Genomic DNA, 26,674 nt, shown 5'->3' with positions numbered 1-26,674 from the left:
TTTTTTTTTAATTTATTTGACAGAGAGAGACATAGCGAGAGTAGGAACACAAGCAGGGGGAGTGGGAGAGGGAGGAGCAGGCTTCCCGTGGAGCAGGGAGCCCGATGTGGGACTCGATCCCAGGACCCTGGGATCATGACCTGAGCTGAAGGCAGATGCTTAATGACTGAGCCACCCAGGCGCCCACTTTTTATTACTTTTATGGACAGAAAATTCAACAGTGTACATTTAGTTCAGTTTGGTGGACGGTTCTTGAAATTGCCTTTTCCAATTTGGCAATGTGATCCACTGACATTGGACCCCGGATATTGCCTCCACAGTGACAGTGGATCTCATCATATCTATCATTGTAAGTTAGTCCTGATAGCTTCCACCAGCTTAGCCAGAGTTCCTTGTCTTCCAAGTTAACCTGTGTGAAGGTGACAGTGGTGCAGGTCATCCTGTGGACCAGATGGCCCAGCCTGGCCTTCCCCTTGATAATGCAGTAGGGAGCCTCATCTTACAAAACAGCGTGGGCAGGAAGACAGCTAGCTCAATGGGACCCACACCATGTGCAGTCAGTACCAGCTAAGACTTCTTGTTTTCCACCAATGTGATGACAGTATTAACCACAACTTGAAGGACAGGTGGCCTCTTGGTGGGGAGATCCCCTTTGCCAGCAGCTTTCTTCTCAGCCCGGGCTACCAATCTCTGCTTCTTCTCTTGCTTTGTCTCTGGTCTGTATGTGTGGGCCAGGTTAAGCAGCTGAGCAGCTGTTTGGCAGTCCAAGGCCTGGGTGAATTGGTTAATCCTAGGAGGCACTAAATAGAAGCTGGATATAGGGGGCTATTTGGCAAAGTGGGTGAGGTCCCTTTTGGGCTGGATGTCTTGTCTGATGCCAAAATTCTTGGGCCTTTTCTCACTAAACTCCAAACATCAAATCTCCATTTGGATGTCTAATAGGCATTTCAAAATTTCCATATCCAAAACCAAACTTCTGGTTTGACTCCTCTCTTTCATATCTTCATATACTCAGTCAGAAATTCTGTTGGCTCTACTTTCCAAATATATCCAAATTTCAACCTCTTTTCATAAATCTCTGCTCTACCACTGTCATCCTCTTTTCTCTGAATTATTGTTATAACCTCCTAATGGGTATCCTTGCTTCTACACTTACTCCTCCTAATGTCTATTATCAGGACCATGACCAGGATGTGCCAATTAAATTATAAATTAGATTAAGTCTCTCCTCTGTTCACAACACTCAATGGCTTCTTTTCTCATTCCATGTAGAAGCCAAAATACTTACAATGGTATAAGGCCTTGTGCCATATGACTGCCTCCACCTCCAACCCAATTACTCTTTTTTTTTTTTAAAAAGATTGCATTTATTTATTTGAGAGAGAGTGAGAGAAACTGAGAGAGAGAAAAAGAGAGAACATGAGCAGGGTTAGTAGGGGCAGAGGGAGAAGCAAACTCCCTGCTGAACAGGGAGTCCGATGTGGGGCTAGATTCCAGGACCCTGGGATCATGACCTGAGCCAAAGGCAGAAGATTAACTGATTAACCAACTGAGCCACCCAGGTGCCCCACCCAATTACTCTTTTATCTAACCTTCTAACCTCCACCTAGCTCACTGCATGGAAGTAATACTGTCCAACTGGGTTGTTTCCACACTTGCCTTTGCACCTGCTGTGTGTGATGCTTGGAATCTCACCTTCACCTGTGCACATGTTCATTCCCTAACTTTCTTCCAGTCTTGCTCATTTGTCATCTTCTCTCTCTTCTCTCTTTTAATTTTTCCACTCCATTTATCATATTCTAATAAGCTGTAGACTTATTTGGATTTTGTTTGTTTTAAAAAGTTATTTCTAGGGGTGCCTGGGTGGTTCAGTCGTTTAAGCCTCCGACTCTTGGTTTAAGCTCAGGTCATGATCTCAGGGTTCTGCGATCAAGCCCCCCGACAGTCTCTGTGCTCAGCATTGAGTCTGCTTGTCCCTCTCCCTCTGCTCCTCCCCCCACTTGCTTTCTTGGTCTCTCTCATAAATAAAAATAAAATCTTTAAAAAAATAAAATAATAAAATAAAAAGTTGTTTCTGTTATAAACTCTGTCAAACTAAATATTTTTGTCTGATTTGTTTACTACCATTTCTTCACTGCCTAGAACAGTGACAGATACATCATAGGTTCTCAATAAAGAATGGTTGAATGAATGAATAAAAGAATGAACTGTAGAAGAGCTAGGACTCAGCTGCAGCTTTGTGTAATCTGAACTGGGTTCTTTTTCTTATTGTTTTATTAAATTCCATGTCAGGGCCCACTCACCCCAGCATAAACTGTGGCACTCCCATAGTTTTTAGATCTTTTACTTAACTCAGTATACTATCCTGGAATATGGAAAATCCTGGTGATATTTTCTCACTCTGCTGTTGTTTCCCTGCATCATGTAAGTTATTTTTACTTTCTTGGATTCATTCTGATTTTCCCAGGGTTGATGAATCACTCTAGCTAGCTTTGCTTAAAATTAGAAAAGTGTTGATGAGAATTTCCAGAATTTTCTTGTCTCATCATTTCCTAAGTATTGCTTTTCTGGGGGAGATGGGGCAAGGATGATACTTTTTTTTTTTAAACTAAGATCATCTGTGTTTTTTATTGGTTACTACTTTTTTAGGTTGGGTATTTCATTGTATCTCTTTCATAGTTTGGATCCTGCTGATGAATTTTGTTATTTCTACTATTTTTCTTCATTTTGTTAAATATTGAAGGAGGGAGATTTTTTGGTACTGTTTTAATCCTCTATCTCTGCAGGAAGTCTATGTATTATATTTTATTTTTAGAAGCGCAGCAGTATTTAAAAATATGTCAGAAATTTGTGCTATTGGCATGCTTTTATGTCTTTGTTTCTTATTTTAGTTAAAATGTGCAGTTATTTGTTGCAAGTTTCAAGACCATTATGATATTTTTTTTTCAGGCTGCTTTTGATTTTTCTAGGTGTAGATTTTACTGCAAGAGTTTCTAAGTAACATTTTCCTAAACTGTATGATTATGCATTTTTCTTTTGTTTCATACATGAAAGTAATAGTTTTGTGATTTATAAAAGTCTTTATAATTAAATAACAGCAATGGTCGTCAGTGTTACATATAATCAAGAACAAAAAAGTCTTCTCAAATGTTAAAGAGATCTTTATAAGGAGGTTTTTCTTAAACTTCAGAATATAAAAATTGAAGACATGAACTTTTTATTAATATTCTTTTACTACCTTACATGAAAATGACACATATCTTCAAAAATACTTTACTCACTTAAGCAACATTACTCCTCATGAACACATTCTGTGCTATTAAAAATCTACCATTTAAAGGTGGGTAGCATGGTTCGCTTCAGAAATTAAAATTGAGTCATAGTTTAAGAGTGCCTAATGCACAACGGACCCACAGACTAAATTGAATATTTCTTTCTTAAAATCCCTTTACTTAAGGGGATTAAGAGTACACTTATTGTGATAAGCACAGAGTAATGTATAGAATTGCTGAATCACTATATTATACACCTGAAACTAATGTAACACTGTATATTTATTATACTGGAATTAAAATTTAAAAAATATTTAAACATAAAAAAACCCTTCATCTAATAAACACATGCTTTATTTACATACCCTCATTTTCAGAAACAGAAAAGATCTATGGGATTCTGAGTTTTTCTCCAGGGTCTGTTTAGCAAGGACTGTCTATAACTGCTCCTTCCTACTCCCCTTCCTGCACATGGTCAGGGGAACTGCTTCCCAGGCTATTACCATTAAAATTGTTAAGCCTCAGCATCTATAAATTACACTGAGGCAACAAAAGAAAAGGAGTAAGACATAGAGATAATGAAAAAAAAAAAAAGGAATCAGGAAAATAAGTACATGAATATGGAAAGAATGGAAAAATTCATAGTGATAGCTTGCTAGCTTGTTTTCTTTATCAATATTTTGAAATCATATGCATTTCTCAGACAGATATACTATACCATAGCTCTCTAAGAGTGTAGCAAAAAGAAGAAAGTATGTGGCATGGATACATGGAATATTACTATTTATATTGCTAATTTTTTTAAAGTTCTAACTTAGCACAACATTTTTAAATCTTTTTTAAAAGATTTTTTAAATTTATTTATTTGGCAGAGAGAGAGGCAGGCAGAGGGAGAGGGAGAAGCAGGCTCCCCACTGAGCAGGTAGCCTGATGTGGGGCTCGATCCCAGGATCCTGGGATCGTAACCTGAGCCAAAGGCAGACAGACGCTTAACCCACTGAGCCACCCAGGCACCCCAGCACAGCAATCTTTTAATTATAGTTTCTAAGTATAATTTTATGTTGTGTATAAGATAATTAAAATTAATTTAATTAGCTAACAGAAATAAATTAACAGAAATGTACATTTATTTAAATTGGAGACTTTAAAAGAAGTATAACTCTATTAATTCGATTTCTTTTGGTAGATGATTCCTCAAAATCTGAAAAATAATTTGGAAAGGATATGATAGGGCAGAAAAGTGTTGCCTTTTCCAATTATATTAGAACTTATCCAGAACATTTATATCAATGTTACATATTTTGTTTATGTAACCTGATCAATAATGTTAAATAATTGATGTTTATTAAGTTACTAGTTCCCTTAGATGCTATAGTAGAATGCAATTGGACATGTTGTAAAGGACTTGTTTATCAACAAGTTTTGCATAACTAATTCTAGCTTTTTAAAGTTCGAATTGGCAAGTAGTTCAAATCATATATGCTGCATGCATGTGTTGTTTTCTGTTCTGTTATCCTTAAAATTAGAAGAAGATAGCAGGAAGGGAAAAAATGAAGGGGGGAAATCGGAGGGGGAGATGAACCATGAGAGACTGTGGACTCTGAGAAGCAAACTGAGGGTTCTAGAGGGGAGAGGGGTGGGGAGATGGGTTGGCCTGGTGATGGGTATTAAAGAGGGCACGTATTGAATGGAGCACTGGGTGTTATATGCAAACAATGAATCGTGGAACACCGCATCCAAAACTAATGATGTAATGTATGGTGATTAACATAACATAATAAAAAAAAAACTGGAAGTAACGGAAATAAGTAGTATTTCAAAACTGTTTCATCATTTTTATTTTAAATAATACTTATTTTTCTTGTATAACTCATTTTGAATAATGCCTTTTTTGTAAAATAATCAGAAGAATGCCTGATTTAAAAAAAAAAGAGATGGAGTTAACCATGAGAAACTGACTTTATGTCCCTTAGCATTTTAATATGAATGCTGCTTTCTCTTTCCTCATGGAGTCATGAGCTCCTATCTCAGGTATAACAGCATAAAAACAAACAACTTCTGAAAAAATATTTGGCAGAGAAAATGAATGCCCCATGCTGAGTCTCACCTTTTAGGAAGGTCAAAGTACAACCAAAGGTATATTTGTAAGAGATTATTAGATAAGAGAAATGATTTGCACACCGCTGGGATACACATACTTCTCTGTGGGAACTTCCTTCGGAGTCCGGACGTTTCCGAGAGAATGCGGTGAACTGCACAGTTATCTACGCGTGCACAGGGGGCATGTGGATGACTTTCCAACAGAAAGATCATTTTACTTTCCAAACCTAATGTTTTCTTGCTACCTTGTAGGTTATGCAATATATTTCACTGAGTTACCATGGTAGTGCAGTAATTCTCAGGCTAAAGCTTTCTCATGAAACAAAGCTTACTTTTTTTTTTTTTTTTTCCTAGCAGCGGGAAACATTGGACTGAAAAGCAAATCACAGTCTTTCGAGACTCGGTGCACGCTGTGTAATTCTGAGTTCAGCGCGGGTCTTGCGGGGGGTGTGTTTAATAATTTTTTTTTTCCTGAGGCAGTTCTATTTTGTCTACCTAGAGATACAAAAAACATTCTGTTCAACTGTTAAAATGCTATATTGATATAAGCAGAAAGTTGTAATTGTTAAAATCAAACGAAAAATTGAAAACTGGTCTTTGCTTTCTCTTTACAATACATTCTGATTGAAAACACTTTCTTCCTTTTTGGGCAAATAAGTAGGTTCTTTGAAGATATCTACATGTTTAAGGTAATAAAAACAGAAAATGACAGTACTGAAGGCATTTGCCTTTATTAATGTTAGTTGTGTATAATTTGTACAACACATTTGCTCTCTCTGATTTTTCAACATATGTGTGTGTATGTAAATCATTTTTTTAAAGATTTTACTTATTTATTTATTTGAGAGAGAGAGAATGAGAGCGAACACATGAGAGGGGGGAGGGTCAGAGGGAGAAGCAGACTCCCTGCCGAGCAGGGAGCCCGATGCGGGACTCGATCCCGGGACTCCGGGATCATGACCTGAGCCGAAGGCAGTCGCTTAACCAACTGAGCCACCCAGGCGCCCTGTAAATCATTTTTAAGTACTTAATGTATTCATGAAATCTACAGAGAACTTAAAAAATAATTCTTTCACTTCTCTCATATGACTGAAAATTAAGGAAAAAAGCCTGCAAATATTTAAGCTCATGTAGAAAATAGCTATTTATTTATAGACAACAGATAGTAATAAGATCAATAAAGTAAATTTATCTTTAATATGTTTATTATATATCCATTAGTTCATTTATTTTGATTGTTAGATAGTATTCAATTGTGTTAAGGCCCTTGACTTGGTTATTTCTTGCTATGAATACAAAGTATAAGAATATGGGTATGAAGAGCATGTAACATCTTCAGGATTATAGTTATTTCTGTGGAAAAAGAAGGAAAAGGGAGAGGGGATAGAATTGTATGTTTTTTTTTGTAAGTGGCAATTTTGATCATTAAGGATGGTAAATACATAGGTTTTTATTATACTCTATATTTTCTCTAATTTTGAAATACATAATTAAAATACAAATTACTTGTGTTATTTTATATCTATGTGTGTATGTGTGTTCCCCTGAAACACACATAGTATAAACATAACATGGCAGAATTAGCTTAACTCAACTTTTTAGTATTACCATATTTCATTGAATCTCATATGCCATCAAGTGTTAGAAGCCTTATTATTTATATAATTTATATAAGAAAAATGTTTCCCATTCTGACTTTGTGAAACCATACATTGTACGATGCATTGTTTTAAAGATATTAAAAAATGGGTATCTTGAAATTAATAAAATGTGTTTTTTTTCTAATAGCAGTTTTTATTCCTTCAATAGATGTTAAGTATCATGAAAGGATTAATTCATTTGTTAATCAGCTTTCTTGAGATTCTATTCATATAAAATTTTAAAACTAAATTTAAAGCTTTAATTCAGTGAGCTTTAATAGTTGTAGAGCCACCACCAAAATCATATAATAGAACATTTCTGTCACTATTTATTTATTTTTATTGAGGTATAATTGACATACAACATTATGTTAATTTCAAATGTACGACATAATTATTTGATATTTATATATATTGTGAAATGATCACCACAATAGTCTAGTTAGGATTTGCTACCATACATAGTTACAGAATTTTTTTTCATGTGATGAGAGCTTTTAAGATATACTCTCTTAGTGAGGCATCTGAGTAGCTCAGTTGGTTAAGCATCTGACTTTGGCTGGTCATGATCTCAGGGTCCTGGGATCCAGCTCTGTGTCCAGCTCCGCGCTCCATCTCAGGGTCCTGGGATCATTGGGCTCAGCGTGGAGTTTGCTTCTCCCTCTGCCTCTTTGCCCCTAAGAGTAGGAATGTGCATGCTCCCTGCTCATGCTCTGTCTCTCTCAGATAAACAAGTAAAATCTTAAAAAAAAAAAAAAAAAAAAAAGATGTACTCTCTTAGCAACTTTCAAATATGAAGTACAATATTAACTATAGTTGCCATGCTGTACATTATATCCCTGTAACTTTTTTATTTTATAGGTGAAAGTTCGTACTTTTTGATTACCTTCACGCATTTTGCCCACTTTCTACCCCCCTTCCATCACTTCTTTAGAGTTAGTTTTTCTTTCAATGACCCATTGCTTGTAGCAGCCACTGTTCTGCTTTCTGTGATTATTATTATTATTATTTTTTGGAAATTCATGTAGATTGAATCATAGCAAAGGGATCTTTTGTGTCTTTTTTTTTCACTTAGTATAATAGGCTTTGGATTTCTCTATGTTGTTCAATGAGTCAACAACTTGTTTTTTTATTGTTCAATTGTATTTCATTATATAACTATACAATGTTTTGTTTATCCATTCAAAAATTGATGAGGCATTAGAGTTACTTCCAGTTTTAAACTGTTGTGACTGAAACAGTTATGAGCATTTGAGTACAAATTATTATGTGAACAGATGTTTTCATTTCTCTTGGGTAAATAGGTAGAATGAGATCAGTGAGTGTATATTTAACAAAAGACTGCCAAAGAAGTTTCCACAGTGGTTGAAAAATTGTACATTTCTACGAGAGATGAATGAGAGTACCAACTGCTCCTTGTCTTGATGAACATTTGATACTATCTTCTTAATTTTAGCCATTATAGTAGGTGTGTAACTTAATTTGCATTTTCCATGTGACTAATAATATTGAGCACCTTTCCATATGCTTGTTATTTATAATCTTCCATGAAATGCCTATTCAAATATTTTGCCTAATGTCAAAGACAAACAAAGCCACACACTAAAATGATAAGGACAGATTTTAATCAGTACTGCCCTTTTACAATAGGGAACAGAGTCCAGTTGAAGTGAATTCAACTTTGATTATATAGGAGTAACTGGGAGAATGGGGAAATAGGGAGAGAGGTGAATAAGGGCTGAATAGAGTTAGGGAAATGAAAAATTGCAAAAATTGGGGAAAATTGGTCCATGTTAAACATATGTTAGGGTTTGTTAACTGGCACACTTATCAAAGCTAGGCTCCCACCCTCCCACAGAGACCGTCAGACAGGGACTCTGACTGCAAGTGTTGCCTGGAACTAACAGGAAATTCTTTTGGCAGCATAGCCTGCAAAACAGCAAAGTATTTTGTCAGTTTCCTCAGGCAGGCACTTTAAGCGGAGCTAGGGTCACTTTTGGAAGGTGGCCTTGAGCTGTTAGTATTTTGTCCAAGGCTTTATAAGCCAAGGTTGAGGCCAATCAAGAGAGGGCTCAGAGGAGCCTGGCTAGAGTTTGGTCAAGGAGAAAATCTTTGTCACTATTTCAGTTGATTTTTGTCTTCTTATTATGGAGCTGTAGGTATCTTTTTATATATTCTGATTACAATTCTTAATAAGATATGTTTTTAAAATATTTTTTCCTGACTATGGCTTTTTAATTTTCTCTAGTTTCTTTTGAAGAGCATTTAAAAAATTTTTGATGGAGTCCAAATTATCAGTTTTTTATTGTATGGTACATAACTTTGCATCCTATCTCAGAAATTTTTGCTTTACCTAAGGACACAAAGATTTTCTACTAGGTTATTTTTTTTCCCCAAGAATTTCTGTAGTTGTAGTACTTATATATAAAAGCCGTTTCAAATTTAATTTTTGGATATGGCATGACCTAGAGAAAGGAACCCTTTGGTTGGCATTGGATATAAAAAATCATTCCAGAAATGTTTATTGAAAATATTTTTCTTTCTACATTGAACAACCTTTGCAGCTACATAAAACATCAACATACCATAATGTTGGTCAATTTGTGAACTCTCTGTTCTGCTGTACTTATCTATATGTCTGTCCTTATACAAAATCCAAACTATTTTGGGGTGCCTCGGTGGCACAGTTGGTTAAGTGTCCAACTCTTGATTTCAGCTCAGATCATGATATCAGGATCCTGAGATCGGCCCCTCGTCAGGCTCCATGCTCAATGGGGAGTCTGCTGGAGGTTCTCTCTCTCCCTCTCCCTGTGCCCCTCACCCTGCTCACATACTCTCTCTCCTTTAAATAAGTAAATAAATCTTTTTTAAAAAATCCAAAATATTTTAATTAGTGTATTCATAGAATAAATCTTGAAATCAGATATTATACATCTTAAAAGTTTGTTCTTTTATTCACAATTGCTTCAGTTATTTTGGGTAATTTGAATTTTTGTATAAATTTTAGAAGCATATCATCAGTTCTAAAAAGGAGCCTGTTGATATTTCTATTGTGTTTCATCTACAGATCATTTTGGAGATGACTGATGTTGCATCTCCCACTCTATGAATAACATATAAATCTCTATATATCAGGACTTTTTAAAGTTTTTCTCATCAGTGTTTTATATTTCTCATTGTATAAGTCTAGTACATATTTTGCTAAACTAATGCTTTATTCTGACTTGAAGTTCCAGTATTTTCTGGCTAGTATTTCAAAACACAATTGATATTGACCTTCTATCCTGTGACATTGCTAAACTCACTTATTAATTCTAGTGTCTGTTTTGTAAATTTCTTTGATTTTCCACATAGACTTTCATTTTTGTCTCTGAATTAAAGACAGTTCTACTTCTTTTCCAATCAGTATGCCTATCATTATGATTATTATTTTGCCTTATTACAACGCCTAGGAACTCTAGTGCTATTTTGAATAAGAGATGCAAACACAGACATCCTTTCCTTCTTTCTCATTTTAGGGGAAAAGCACTCAGTCTTGTATAAATAAGTATATTAGTTTTAATTTTTTCATAGATTCGGTTTATCAGATAGAAAACAATACCTTCTATTTCTAGTTGGCTGAGAATTTCTACCGTGAATATTTATTGAAATTTGTCAAATGCTTTTTTGGTACCTTGGGAGAGATCAGAGTGTTTTTCTTCTTTCTTCTTTAATCTATGACTATGGTAAATTACACCGATTAAACGATCCTTGCATTCCCAGACAAATCCCATCATCCGTTTTGTATGTTGTTGAATTCCATTAAACATTTGTGAATGTGGCTTTACATCTATGTTAATAAAAATATTGGCCTGTAGTTTTCTTTTATTCTAATGTTTTCATCTGATTTTGGTACTGAGGATTCAAAAAATGAGTTGAGAATTCCATGTCTAGCTTTTCCTGGAAGAGTATGAATGGAATTTGCATTATTTTATTCTTACATGTCTGTTCAAATTCACCACTGAAGCCATCTGTGCCTGCAGGTTGTTGTTGTTGTTGTTGTTTTAATGGGAAAAACTTTCATTAGGTATTTAATTTCTTTAAATAGGCTAGTCACATTATTATTATATCATCTTGTGTGAGTTTTAGTGGTTTGTATTTTCCATGAATTTTTCTATATTATTTAAATTGTCAAATGCATTAGCTGTTTATAACATTCCCTTATCATCCATTTAATATATATAGGATCTGTATTATTATTTATTTTTTACATTAGTAATATTTTTTCTTTTCTCCATTCTGTTTTTGATCAGTTAGGATTGAAGTTTATCAATTTTGTTGGTCTTTTCAAAGAACTCGTTTTATCTAATTTGTTAAATATGTTTTTTTAAAAGATTTATTTATTTGAGAAAGAGAGTGGGGGGAGGGGCAGTGGCAGTGGGAGAGGGGAGAGAGACTCCCAAGCAGACTCTGCACTGAGCATGGAACCTGATGCAAGGCTTGATCCCATGACTCTGAGATCATGACCTGAGCTGAAACCAAGAGTCAGATGCTTAACTGACTTCACCACCCAGGTGACCCTAAATATGTTTTATTACAGATGTGCCAAGAGTTCTGTCAGCAATATTTATTTTGTACAGCATTCCAGATCTACAGATGTATAATTTTCATCAAATATGGAAAAAAAGATTGGCCATTACTGCTTCTAGGGAATAAACTGGTCCGATTATAGGGATCATCTTGTTCGTTTTTCTTCTCTTGAAGATCTCAATCCTATAGTTCCTGTTGGCAAGTATCTGAAGACTTGTTTCACATATTTTGTCAAGTTTTCTAGTAGTTGAGACAGGAAGGTAAATCTTGGGTATTCTATCTTAATCCGTAATGGACATCTTGATCCATTTACATTAACCATGGATATCCAATTCTAAAATCTTCCTAAAGACCCTAAACTCAGATAGTCTAAAGTCTATGGTATATCCTTAGGACTTCGATTGAGAACTATTGATGCTGCTCAATTCTGTAGCTATTTCCTCTTTTTTTTTTTTTTGGAGTGTCAAGTTTTTATTTAAATTCCAGTTAGTAAACATATAGTGTAATATTTGTTTCAGTAGAATTTTATGATTCATGACTTGCATATAACACCCAGTGCTTATCACAAGTGCCCTACTTAATACCTATCACGCATTTAGCCCATCCCCTTACCCACCTCCCCTCCAGCAAATCTCAGTTTGTTCTCTATTAGTTAAGAGTCTGTTTTAAGGTTTGCCTCCCTCTCCCCCTCCTAATGTTCATCTGTTTTATTTCTTAAATTCCACATATGAGTGAAATCATATGGTATTTGTCTTTCTCTGACTTATTTTGCTTAGCATAATACACTCTAGCTCCATCCATGTCGTTGCAAATGGTAAGATTTTATTCTTTTTGATGGCTGAGTAATATTCCATGGTACATATATTTATAAGCCACATCTTCTTTATCCACTCATCAGTCAGTGGACATTTGGGTTCTTTCCATAATTTGGCTATTGTTAATAATGCTGCTGTAAACATTGGGGTACATGTATCCCTTCAAATCAGTATTTTTGTATCCTTTGGGTAAATACCTAGTAGTTATTGCTGGATCCTAGGGTGGTTCTACATTTAACTTTTTGAGGACCCTCCATACTGTTTTCCAAAGTGGTTGTACCAGTTTGCATTCCTACCAACAGTGCAAGAGTGTTCCCCTTTCTCTGCATTCTCACCAACATCTGTTGTTTCCTGTGTTGTTAATTTTAGCCATTCTGACAGGTATGAGGTGATATCACATTGTAGTTTTGATTTGTATTTCCCTGATGATGATTGATGTTGAGCATCTTTTCATGTATCTGTTAGCTATCTGTATGTCCTCTTTGGGGAGATGTCTGTTCATGTCTTCTGCCCATTTTTTAACTGGGTTGTTTTTGAGTGTTGAGTTTGTAAGTTCTTTATATAATCTGGATACTAACCCTTTATCAGATATATCATTTGCAAAGTCTATGGGAAGCCTTTAGGACTTCAGATGAGAAATATTGATACTACTCAATTCTGTGGCTATTTTAATTATGCAGTAGAGTAGATCTAGCATCTAATATCAGAATGCCAGATTTTAAAGAGCATTCATAGCCTACTAAGTTATTTGTCTTTATGTATTACCCTATAGAGTTTATTTTTAATCAAGGGTTTTGGGTAGACTTTGAGAATTTCTTTTGCTATTTCTATCATACAGAAGATTTTGTTCTTTATGCCATTTATGGTCTGCTGCATTTTGATGAGGATAAGATGGTCATGCTAAGGTACTCTGAAGTGTATTCAAAATAATAGCTTTGTCCCTTAACTTTATAGTTGATAAAAACCTCTAGACTTACATGCCATCAGCACTTCAGCAAATTAGCAATCTTTTTATTCATTTAACTTTTGATTGTTGTTTAAATAATCATCTCCTATCCTTAAATTATATATCTTAATAGTTTCAAAGTTTTTGTTTTACATTTAGATATTTGACAAATCTTCTATTTGTGAGAGTGTGTTTGTATGCCATTGTTGTAGGAATCCAATTACATTTAATGTGGATAAACAATTGTCTTAGCATTCATTCTCTATTAATAATGTCTTACCTTTTATATACCAAGTTTACCTATATCTGGCTTGTTTCCTAAGCTCCATTTTATGCTTACCATTGGGATAGTTGTCAGTCAATTTAATAAATTAGCAATTTTAATTAGGCTAGAGGTCTAGTATGGCAAGCTCTTCCTTATCATTGTGTTACAGTTATCTTGGTTGTTATCAGCTCTTTGAATTATTAGGTAATAATAATAGTATCATAATTAAATTGAACATCTTAGTTGAGAGAAAACCTAGTAAATTCATCACGTTATTTAGCTTTACTAAAATTAATCTATAACAAAGTGAGTGCAAAAATAATGGAAAGTGGCATTTAACAAACTAATAATCTACATAGTTTGGAGACAAAGTTGAAATACTTTAGTAGGACTCAGGACAAAATCGGACCCAAAATAAAAACATATCCTACCTTGTTAATTGAAAGTCATTGAAATTATCATGGGAAAATAATAGCAATCCTCTGCTATTAATTTTTCCAATTCATATCTCAAATTTATGTCATGCTAACCTACCTGAAGCAAAAGTCTAACCAGATCACTGTAAAAAATAGTCTTCGGTGGGGGAAACGAACCATGAGAGACTATGGACTCTGAGAAACAAACTGAGGGTTCTAGGAGGGGAGGGGGGTGGGGGGATGGGTTAGCCCAGTGATGGGTATTAAAGAGGGCACGTACTGAATGGAGCACTGGGTGTTATATGCAAACAATGAATCATGGAACACTACACCAAAAACTAATGATGCAATGTATGGTGATTAACATAACATAATAAAGTAAAAAAAAAAAAGAAAAAAAAAAAACAGTCTTCACTTACTCCAGAGCCTTCCATTTCCTGGTCCAAATGTACTTTTCAAAGAGTACTTCCTATTCATTCATTTCATATTCATGAATTTTAGCTTAAGAAAAGTACTTGCTATTTTCCATATCACTTGACCCAGTATTCTCACTTTGTTTACTTGTTCTGTTCACTTTCTGAGTATCACTTAATCATCTCTACATTTACAAAATCAATTTATGTTTCAAAGCCCAGTTTAAATGTGGACTTGTCAGTCACTCAAAGCAGAAATACTGACCTCTTCCTTTGAATTTTGTTTATCTTTATCCTCTATATCAGAAACATATTAATTCCTACTTTGTGTTAATATTGGTTATGTGATAGCTCCAATCTCTTTTATTAGGCTATATATTCTTTATAAGTCATATCTGTGTCCAATTACCTTTATTTACTCAAAGTATCTGTTCTTACAAAATAGTAAGTGATTTAAAAATATCTATTGGATCTCTATAAACTATATATAAGATTTTTTAAAAGGATGCAGAGAAATAACATTAAATAATGCTGATAATAAAGGAGGGGGTTATGAACATTAAACAAGAAGACAAACAGAATCATAAAGAACCCTTGATGATTGAGGGTAGATTATAATGATACAGTAATTTTTGTTATAGATATACCTAGGAAAATTGTGATTGGTAAATTCCTAGAACTGATGACATCCACTCAGGCGATTAGGAGGTCAGAGCTGAAGATGGGAAACTGTTATCCAAAATAAGTTGTCATTATAAATGACCCATATGCCAGAGAACAAATGTGACTTATATAAGTAAATAGAAATAATAGCAATTTATATAAAAATAAAATAATAATGACAAAACCATGTTAGTTAATATATAATGAGGGCTTATACACACACACACACTCACATGTACATTCAGAGAGACAGCCAGTGAACAACTACGGAAGACTATAACTATACAATCCAAGCACAGGGACCTTGAAATTGTTACAAGTTGTTCCCTGATGATATATAGGCTTATGTGCTTTTGTAGTTTGAGAAAACAGTCATGGACATTACTAATACACAAACTGAAAATAAACCTAACTTCCTAGCCAGATTTAACAGAATAGATCATAACTACTGGGATATCAAACTTTCTTTGTTTTCCTTTTATCTTACTGGCTGCTTCTTCTAGGTCTCGTATTTCCTTCTCATCAACCTGTTGTCATATGTTGGAGTGCCCATGATGTATTTGCAGGACCTTTTCTTTTTAATCACTAATCTCACTATACATCTATACCACTTATATGCTTGTAATTCCCAAATTATATCTTCAACCGGGTTCTAGTTCTCTCCCCAAACTCCACAACATGTATCCAACTGCCTTTTTGATATCTCCATTTGGATTTGGAAATGTCACTTGAAAGAGTGTCAGGTGTCTACTAGGTGATCAATAAATATTTACTAATCAAGAAATTAAAAGAATGATATTTATCACTAAGTAGAGTTCATTCCTGGAATGGAAAAAAAAATGGCTCAACAGTAGAAAGTATTTCAATGTAATTATTTTCATCAACAAATTAAAATATAAAAACATTGTAATTACATTAAAAGATACTGCATAATTGTTTTCAAAATTTAAGGACCTTTCCAAATAAAAAGCTGAACCAAAATAGGATTTGATAGTACAGTAAAATAATTTTAAAACTGTATAGAAAATCCTGATAGCAAGCATAACATTAAATATTAAACATTAGTTTTATCCCAAAACCAGGATGAAGACAGTGATACCAACTATCATTCAACTTTGCTCCAGAGAGTCTTTTTCAAAGATTTATTTATTTATTTGAGGGGGGTGTGGGGCAGGGCCAGGGGCAGAGGGAGAGGGAGAGTCTCAAGTGGACTCCACACTGAGCATGGAGCCTGACATGGGGCTCGGTGCCAGGACCCCCAGACAGGACCTGAACTGAAACCAAGAGTCTGACACTCAACCAACCGCACCACCCAGATGCCCCTGTTCCGGAGGTTTTATATATTGCAGTATAGAAAAATAACGAAATATGCAGAGCAAATATTAAAGTGAGAGAAATGACATGAGTGTATGGAAAAAAGAAAACAAGAAACAGTGCTTAAAACATTAGCATTAGTAAGAGAATATTGCAAAGTGACTAGAACAAGATATATATATAAAAATTCTTTAGATTGAAAATAACAAATTAGGAAATTTTCATTACCCACGAAAAAATACACTATAATATCTCAAATAAAAAGAAGTATACCAGAGAATAAAACTGTACAAGTTCGTTGCAGATACAAAGCAAGACCTGCATATATATGAGAAATATGCCACAGCTCTGTATAGGACTGAACATCATGCATATATTTACCAGATTATAAATTTAATTCAATATATTTATTCATACATTCATTGATTCAACAAATGTTTATTGAAGACTCATTATGTGCCTTGTATGGCACTAGGCAATTAAGGGAGAAAATTAATGCTATATGAATTGACTTGTAGAGATACTGCAATATATTATTAAATTAAAAAGTAAGTTAAAGAATTCTGTATATCATATAATGCCATTTATTTGTATGAGACAAATATGTTTAGTTATTTGAGCAAAGAGAAAAAGTATAGGTGGACCCATAAGAAAAAGTTATTTTTTGTTTCCAGCTAAGGGAAGGCTCAGTGGTTTATTAACTATTAAAAATACAACTGTTTCATTTATATCAATGAGCATTTATTACTGTATAATTTAATACAAATTTGATAAAATAAAGAGGAATGTGATGATAATTTAGGCTTTTTTCTCTAAAGGTTTTTGGTGCACTGGCTAGGCTTTCTTCTCTTTTTAAAACATCTTCCTTGTTCCTTGTATACCAAGCTGTGGGGTGGTAGGAACAGTTAGGAACATGCAAGCAATAAGGATGTATATTGTAGAACATTTGAAAAACAATAATCAAACCCACTAAAAGCCAGTTGACTTTTTATTACCACAATGAGCTAGCAATTCTGAACATATCGGTGGTAAAATACCCTTCCCTCACTACCAGGGGGCCACTCTCCACTCCAACTTCCACCACCACTTTTCTGTGTTCCACCGTTTGTTAAGAAACGAAACTAACATAATTTTATATGCCAGTTATATCTCATTTAAAAAGAAAAAAAAATTTTTTAAATGTGTGGGCCTGTCACAGGACTACACCAACCAGTCTGTGCAGGACAACCCCCGGATGATGGCCTTCTTTGACCCCCTGGTGTGCCCCGAGATGGAGGGCTGGAGCTCTGGCTCTGACAGTGACCCCAGCGACAGCAGGATCTTCCAGCCGCAGGTGGGGTCAGTGAGCGCTCGGGCTCCACTGACTCCAAGTGCTCAGCCTCGCTTCCCCCTCCCCTCCGCCCACAGTGGATGAGAATGCTGACAGTGCCTTCCACCCGGGACCCCCTACGGGTCACCACCTCCAGCTCAGGGGCATCACCTCCACCACCGCCCACGTGTGAGGAGGCAGCGTCTCACCAGCAGCACCTGTCTGCTCTGGGGTGCTACCAGGACAAATGCCTCCTGGCCCTTTCCAACAAGTCGATTCTGAAGCGAACGCAGTAAGGTGGAGCTGGACACAGATATCTCTCACCGGCCACGGTCTTCCAGCCCTGAAGACGAGTCCAGCAGCTCCAGAAGCTGCAGCAGCTCTGAGGATGAGGAGCTGAATGAGCACCAGCCAAGCAGCTGCAAAATACCCGACAGCGCCTGCAGAAGGCACCCCTGAGAAGAGAGGCCCACCCCACAAGCAAGCTGAGAAGACAACTATGATTACCCCCACATCAAAGTGGATGACCTCTCCTCCTCTCCCCCCTCTTGCCCTGAGCGGAGCACTTCCATGCTGGAGATTCGGCCGGGCATCACCAACTTGTGGCATAGACTAGGTCAAAGGAAAGATTTATAAACCTTACAAGTGGCTCCACTACTCCTCTATCTCCTACTCCAAAAACAAAGATGGAGAGCACTCCCTCGTGTCTGGGGAGGCCAATGAAGTGTGAGCGGGAACCAGCCACAGGGACGACCCAGCCCCTTCTTCTAGTAAGGAAGCCTGTCTCAGCACGCCCGGAGGCCAGAGGAACCAGGACCTGCCCGTGAAGGTCGCAGCAAGGATGCTTTCAAAACGGGGACTTCTGCTAGAAATCCCAGCAATGGCCCAGGCCAGGAGCACAGCAGCACCCTTGGGCAGAGGCCCTGGAGGACCCCTCACAGGACACTAACAATGGTGGCTCTGTAGAACTCTTTTGAAACCAAGAAGTTCAATGGGAAGGCCCTGAGCAGGGCATCGCGTACCTGTGTGTTTTGTTAAAATAAATCCTTGTTGAGACGTTTGACTTGGTCTTGGGTGTGTTCACCTGCGCGTGTGAGCTCGTTGTCCCAGAGGCTTTCTTTCCACTCTCCCCGAGAAAGGATCTGTGGATCTGTATCTTTTGCCATCTCACCTTGTCTACATGCCCTAGGTGTTCTGGTCTTAACCGTGAGGGCCTGCTGGATCTAGCTGTGCTGCCACTGAGTTATGGATCTATGCTGAAAGAATGAAGGGGAGAGTGGAAACAGGCCCTCAGCCCATTGGCTGTGCTGGAATGGAAAGCATGGGTGCTTTCTTAGAGAAATCGTCCATGTTTTCTCTCAGTAGCACTTCTTCATTGAGCATTTAATGTGGATATACTAAAAGTGAAGCCTTTTTAATGAGAAGTTAGCACTTAAGATCAGATTCCAGAGAACACAGATCCCTGATAAATTTCACCCATGGCAGACTGAGCAGGGCTGCACACACTCTGCATGGAGGCTGTAAACTATGACTGCTTGTGGGGAACGCTGGAGCCGCTGAGGTGCTAGTTCCTAAGAGGCACTCTAAAGGCCAGCAGGCGCTTCCCTGGCCCCACGTGATGGGAGGAGGGGGAAAAGACAGCCTCAAGAGCTTTGTGCTCAGACTATTTAAGCAGATATTCTAGGTCTGTTAATGAAGAAGAGTCGTGAAGAGCAGAGTGTAGTACTATATTCATTTAATTCAACCCAAAATGACTGGTCAGAATTGAAGGAACAGGCATCTTCCCACAGGCTTGCAATTAGCAAAGGCTGTGGTGTCCTGACTAGATCTCCAGAGCAGTGGGCATCTCGAAGAAACAGATTCCTGTTGAGTTGGTGTGTTAGGAGGCAGAGAAGAGTCTCTGGTTTTAAGACTCCTGGCTTCTAGAAGAGACTGCATTTCACTGAGAGGGGGAAAGACCAAGAGACTTTCAGCATCACAGTGGTCCTGACAGTCACTTGGTTATGCATGAAGTGTTGCACAAGACGGGAAGACCTAGGAAGGACCAGATATCCCGTCATCACAGATGTCATGAAAAGGCAGAATAGTGGCAAGAAACAAGGAAGAGAGAGAGAGAAAGAAGCACACTATAACTTTCTTGGGTGCCAAGGTACCAGACCACTTGGGGTGCAGCCAGCATTGGCATAGAGAAGACCGAACGTGTGACTGGTGCGGCCTCTCCAGTCCAGCGTTCCTTTTAGAGGAGGACTTGGCCTACTGGGACTGGGACCATGGGAGGGATGAAGACTTGGATGAGTTTAGACACTGGGGGAAGAGGGATTATTTATTAAAGGAAGGTTGTTGATCTAAACCAAAAGGAGACATCATCTGGCTAAGCTTTGTGAAAGGAAAGACGTGCCTGGTATGTGTGATGTGACTTGGGTGTGAAAACACTGTCTTAGGAGGAGATGAAGGAGTGTGAGTAGCAGTGGGGATGCTTACGATCTAACAACTGTAATCTTATCGGGGGGATCGGGAGGGTGATTCTGTAACCATTAGAATTACTTTGGATTTGTAATCAAAATGGTTCTATGATTTGTCTTTGACTATTCACAGATAATTGTAAATGCTAGTTTTATAAACCCAAGTCATTCTGCATTTGCTTTTCAAATTTTATTAAATTGGAATTTTTTAATCCTTTATATAAAAAAAAATGTTTGTGTGGGTAACTGCTTTACTAACCTATCTCAGTAATATCTACCATGTTTCAATTTTAGGTGACTCTCTAGTTCATTGTTTGCTATCAGTAGAGTGTGTGTATGAGTTTTAGGGGTGGCAATTAATGAACTATATTTTTCTCTTATTAAATCTACTTTCATCAAATAGAAACATAATTCATTAAAAAAGGAATACCCTCAAGAAAGTTTATAAAATCTCCAATTCTATCTTAAAAGCACAACCAATGTCAGTTAACCTTTTGGTTCATATTATTCCAGAAGCAGATATTTCTCCCTTCTGATCTTATTAGACATAGTCTAAACATAAACAAATTCAGCCATTTCAAAATTCAGTAACATAGTTTTCTAAGTGTTCTTAAATATGCATTATCCTCTGTTGTGCAATTTATCGAATTAAGTAATTTCAATTGTATTCCAAATAACTTGTGTTTTGTAAAGTACTATATGCATTCAATATACACATAAACATTCTCAAACCAGCCTTTGTGAAATTTTGTATGATGTATATATATATTTTTTAAAGATTTTATTTATTTATTTGAGAGAGAGAGAATGAGAGAGAGAGCACATGAGAGGGGGAGGGTCAGAGGGAGAAGCAGACTCCCTGCCGAGCAGGGAGCCTGATGCGGGACTCGATCCCGGGACTCCAGGATCATGACCTGAGCCGAAGGCAGTCGCTTAACCAACTGAGCCACCCAGGCGCCCGTATGATGTATATTTTATGCATATCTAATTTGAGAGTCCAAAAGGTAAAAAGAAATCCTTTTATTTACCATTTAGATGTGTTTGCCTTATAAAAGGTTTTGCATTATATGTGAAACTGATGAAAGAACAGATAAGTCAATAAACACTCAGAAAATGTTTTCTTCAAATTCAAGTGGTATCGTTTGTACAATATTAAACCTTAACTGATAGGAACCTCTTCTTAGAATATTAGTTTTCCATTTTCTTCCTAACAGTAAAACATGATTGTAAAATAATTTCTTTTAATAAGCCAAGTATGATAAAAAGAAACTATTGCAGCTGTTGTGGGGGAAGGTTCGGTGGCTATCCTAATGCCCCATTCCATTTCTCTCTAAAGCCCACATCCACGGTCATCCCTGAGGCACCTTCCCAGAATCTCTATGGATCTTCATAGCAGTATTTTAGTAGTTTACTATGGGTGAAATATATGCCATGTAAGGAATCACTCCAATGACTTGTATCGTTCTGAAGAATATTTGAGAAACACCGAAATAACGGGAATACTGTATTATTTTAATATTATGAATATTACCGTTTCCCCTTATTCCAACTAGAGACTGTAGTCAAGAGACATTTACTCAGATAAAGAGACTAAAGTTTAAACTATGGATAATCAACATATTCTATACGATATAATAGTACATAACAATTTTATAAAGATGCATTTTATACCATAAATCAAGTATATTAAGAATTACATGTTTCAAAATGTATACTGAAAAATACTATGTTAACCAAAAATATATAACATACCAAATTCTCCTCTGCAAAATAATGAAAAACGGTTTTCCACATTATAAATCACAGAGGATAGTTAGTGAAAACTTGACAAAGTAGCACAAATCAGCAAACCAAGGATGCCTCTGATTTCAGTCATCTGTGTTTTAAAATCACAGAGCTCTCATTAAGAGAATTCATCCACAATATTTTCCTAATCTCTTTGCTTCCATATTTTATTTTATTGTTTTTTCTATATCTCTTGAGAGAGAAGACTTGAATCCAAATCGCAAAATAACTGTCTCAAATCTTACTTTTATTTTATTTTATAAAATGAAAACATGTATTTTAGAAGCTGATAGCTCCCACAATCATAGCTTATTATATATATAGTGGTTCTAATAAGATCCACTATTATAGTAGGGTATTTTTTACTCACATGTTAATTTCTATTTCTTTATATACCCATAGCTCTTAGCAATGAGGCATGCTCAATGTGGAATCTCCTAAATTTGTCTGTCCTTTTGATTACTGGTTCTTTAAATTCTGTCGGACCATTCTCTCGCTGCCCTGACTAACACAGACAAGTAGGCAAGGAAAAACAACATGTTCTAGGCATTTGCCCTCCTTCTTGACCTCCTGACTTCCAGGCATAGAGATCTCTGGCTCAGGGTTTTAGCTTCTGTACCTTCTGTATCTGTGTCTTCATGTGACATTTCTCTAGACTTCCTTTCTGGTTATTTAAGCTTGTTCTTTCTCTTTGGTTTTGATTGTGTCTGTTTTTGTTTTTGTTTTTGTCTCCTTTGTAGTCATGGGTCAGAAACTCAAATATACAACTGCCCACTGTCCTCACTGTCTTAGATCTCCCTCAGACATCTCAGGCTCAAAACGTCCACAACTAAACCTAGTATCTTCCTCTCTGATTCTGCTCTCCCACTGTACTCTCTCTGTTGGTGAATTACAGCAACATCCTATGAGTTATATTTGACTCCTTCCTATACATTGCTGCCATATCAAATTGGACAACCCAATGTTTCCAATGAATTCCCCGTATTCTCTTCCAGATGTAACTGACTATCTTGATTCAATATTACTTCATTTCAGCTTTTGGTTCATTTTATTCCAAAAAACAATAAAATGACCACATTGATTCCGAATCCAAATTCTTTAGTGGGAACTCAGTTCCTCCCTACATTAACATGCATTTTTAAAAATTTTTATAAATATTATGTTGTTATTATAGAAAATTGAGCAATCTGTTAAGCCAATAAGCAGGAGGATTTTTAATAGTACCTGAAAATCATAATCATGTATGTTTGCCTGATTTAAAAAAAACAATGCTTCTAGGGATGCCTGAGTGGCTCAGTCAGTTAAATGTCTACCTTTGGCTCAGGTCATGATCAGGTCCTGGGATTGAGTCCCATATTGTGCTCCTTGCTCAGCGGGAAACCTGCTTCTCCCTCTCCCTCTTCCTCTCCCTCTGCTTATGCGCATGAGCTCTCTCTCTCTGACAAATAAAATCTTAAAAAAAAAAATGCTTCTAGCTGTGTGGGAGTGTTTACAACCCATGTTTCCTAGATAAGTGGCAGCCAGTTTAATTGCCTGGCCAGAACACTACTATGTTTTGAAGGTACTAAACTTTGGTGGTATGTGGTTTTGTTTGGGTTCTGATATGGTTTTTGTTTCAGTGTGGAAAGAGAAGCCAGATGGAAGAGAGAAGGGAGTTCGTGGTGTTTAGTTATCTTATGAGAAATCTGAAAGCAGCTGGACTAAATAAAATACTTTTCTCAAATATCTTTTTCTTCACTTCCCAATTCCACTGCTTAGGCAAAATTACCACAAGGTTATTTGACACGTGGAAGAACTTTCTCTGCCTAAGGAGAGGGAAATGGGATTCAGCTGGACCAGGAGGGAATTGATTTGCTCCTCCACAGTCTTTATAGGGCAGAGGAAAAAATTGAATAGTCTAGGGATGAGGTTTATAATAACCACTTCCAGAGAAACTGTTTGAACTACTTATTACCACTTTTAAGTATCTTTTCTTCTAAAAACCTCAAGGTCTCCAGATATTGAGCCTGGTATAGTGCATGTTATGTATTTAGGTATTTGAGAGAAAAAAAGCACAGGAGAAGAGACTGATTTTTTTTTTTTTTAGGTGCTCCCCTTCTAGATGACATCAATTTTAGGAACCTATCCAATGAAATTCTCATTTCCAGAGAGCATAGAGCTCACTGGGGTTTTTCATTTTTTCCTGATGGTCAATCAGAAAAGAACAGAGAGTGTTCATCTTTGATTAATTAAAACCAAAACAAATTTGGTGGTACATAAACATGAATTTTTAAAACCCAAAGAAATCACTTTTAATTATTGCTTTCAAATATTAAAAAACTAAATATACAAGTTTGCCACTGTCACAAATTTTTTTTAAGTAAACTCTATGCCCAAAATGGGGCTCGAACTCACTACCCTGAGATCAAGAGTTGCATGTTCTATCTACTGAGCCAGCCAGGTGCTTCTCACTGTCACGAATTTTTAAAGAATCATTTAGTGGGGAAAAAAAAATATTTGGCAGAAATATTTTATGCACTAACTAATTTCTTAGAGTTTTATAAACATTTATCTAGATGTAATGACTTTTCTTTTAGTTTACATTGTTTATACAAGACCTTAATGAGAGGCTGTTAAAGTAGAATTTAATCACGGGATTAATCTTTAAGAGAATATATAGTAAAATCATTTGAATACACAATGCCTCCTTTTCCTATCACCTTACCTTCTTCTTTTAGAGAGAACAATGGGCTTATTCTCTGTAGTCTGCAGTATTCCAGATAGATTCCTTACCAAGTAGTGAATCAATTTGTACTACAGTATACAAAGTTCTATCTTAAAAAAAAAAACAAAAACTACAAGGCAGTTTCAATAATTCCATCAGCCATATTCTTATTTAAACCATGGGATGTCTTTTATTTAGTATAGAGTTCGTGGCAGTGTTCCTTGATCAGAGTCTAGTTATTTTTCATTTGTCTACTCTGAGTTTGCATTTGTCTCCTGACCAAGTCACCAGAACAGTCTAAATTTTTTAACCCATTTACCAGCGTTCTCATTATTTTTTTCTCCAATTCCATTTTTAATGTAATCAGTTAACAGAATGATCTCCTTTCAGTAGGCTTAAAAAATCACATTATTATTAATATGCTTTATGGTTCATATAACATGAATACTATATGAATGTAAAATGAATTCTTAATCCCGTTATACATGTAATTTATCTTAAAGTCAAAAACTTCTTTTAGTGAATCATCTATCTAGTGATGAATGATGATGCTTTTGGAAATTTTTTTTTCTATATGAAGAAAAGAAGTAAGAGTATTTGATGATAGCAGTATGTAACTAAGAACTTGCGTGCTTTTATACAGCTTATAATGTTTCATATTCCTTTAATCATATACTTTTTAACATTTTAATTTTAAAAATAAAAAATTTCTTTATAGTTGCCATTAAAACCAAAAGTGATTCTATTGGAAGAGTTTGAATATATTCAGTGACTCTGGCTTATAATTTCCATCTGTAATAATGTAAAAGCACTGTCTGGTTAAGGTGTCCCCATAGGATGGGGTTAAATTCAGTGGCTATGCAATTCTTACGACCTTTTTCAGATACTGGAGATAACTTAGTCATTTTCCATTTCTCAGCTACAATATTTCTTTTGAATGTTGTGAACTTTTAAAAAATGTCACTAAAATGTTAACTATTTTTTTTCTTCACACATTTGTGGTTTTTGACTATACCAGCATGGGTGCTAAAAAGTCTATTGCAAATATCTTCAACAAACTCTGTAACTACTTCTCAACTTATAGGTAATCCTATTTCACACTTGAATGCCTGATTTATGGCACTGAATAATCTATGATCTAGTCTTCTGAAAGGACATGAGGAAAGATCACTGGTTTCCTTTTTTATTCATTATTATTTATTTTAAGTAGCTCATTTTTATTCTAACATTTTTACTATGGTGTTTATATACATTTTGGATGATTTCGTTAAACTCTAGGAGGCTGGGAAAAATAAACCATAAAAGCAGTGGAAAAACCCTACAAAAGACAAATGTGATAGACTCATCCATCTCAAAAGTAAAAACTTTTGTATGAAAAGTAAACACATTTAAAATCTTCAAAAGGAAATAGGAAAATAGTATTAGCAAATACCACAACTAACTAACAGATATGGATCATTTACTATGTGCCTAGCTGTCTTCTAAGAACTGCTCTTTCCCATCAGTGGAAACGGAAACCAGGTCCCTATCCCCATTCATAAAACTATTAAGAGGCAGTGCTTAGTTCTAGATCTAGACAGTATAGCTCAAGAGAACATGCTCTTAACCTCTCCACTAAGAGTTAAAAGAAATATAAAAGTATTTCCACTACACACGAAGGAGTTCTGAACATGCCACCCCAAAATATGCCACTCTGGCATTTTGACTATTTTGAGTTAAAGGCACTTGAAAAATGACAGATGTAAGAAAAACACTCTAACTTTCCTTCTTTTTTATAAAAGCAGGAGATGAATTCCCATGTGAACGATGTTCTCCCAGTACCAAAAGGAAAGTCAGATTCTCATCATCAAGGACAAGAAGTTGAGACTAAAAGAATACTATACAAACAGACCTTGTTAAAAGAATTCTGAGCTTCCTTTAGCTTCTGCACATACTTTAGTTACTTTTCCACGATTGTCTCTCCATCCCACATAATGTAAAAGCCTGTAGGTTTCTCCATTT

At 36.0% G+C, this 26,674-nt stretch overlaps 2 pseudogenes; one reads left to right on the top strand and one right to left on the bottom strand.

Moving 5' to 3' along the window:
• Positions 1-214: 214 nt before the first annotated feature.
• LOC135363532 (large ribosomal subunit protein eL8-like) lies at positions 215-10,785 on the bottom strand (annotated as a pseudogene).
• A 2,502-nt stretch (positions 10,786-13,287) lies between these two features.
• LOC123848889 (DDB1- and CUL4-associated factor 5-like) lies at positions 13,288-18,760 on the top strand (annotated as a pseudogene).
• Positions 18,761-26,674: the final 7,914 nt, after the last annotated feature.

The sequence above is a fragment of the Mirounga angustirostris genome, unplaced genomic scaffold (genome assembly GCF_029215605.1).
Source record: "Mirounga angustirostris isolate CCGP_5_RB_7025 unplaced genomic scaffold, mMirAng1.0.hap1 SCAF_2, whole genome shotgun sequence".
Taxonomy (NCBI): Eukaryota; Metazoa; Chordata; class Mammalia; order Carnivora; family Phocidae; genus Mirounga; species Mirounga angustirostris.
The sequence above is the reverse complement of the archived record's forward strand: the minus strand, read 5'-3'. Positions and strand labels throughout refer to the sequence as shown.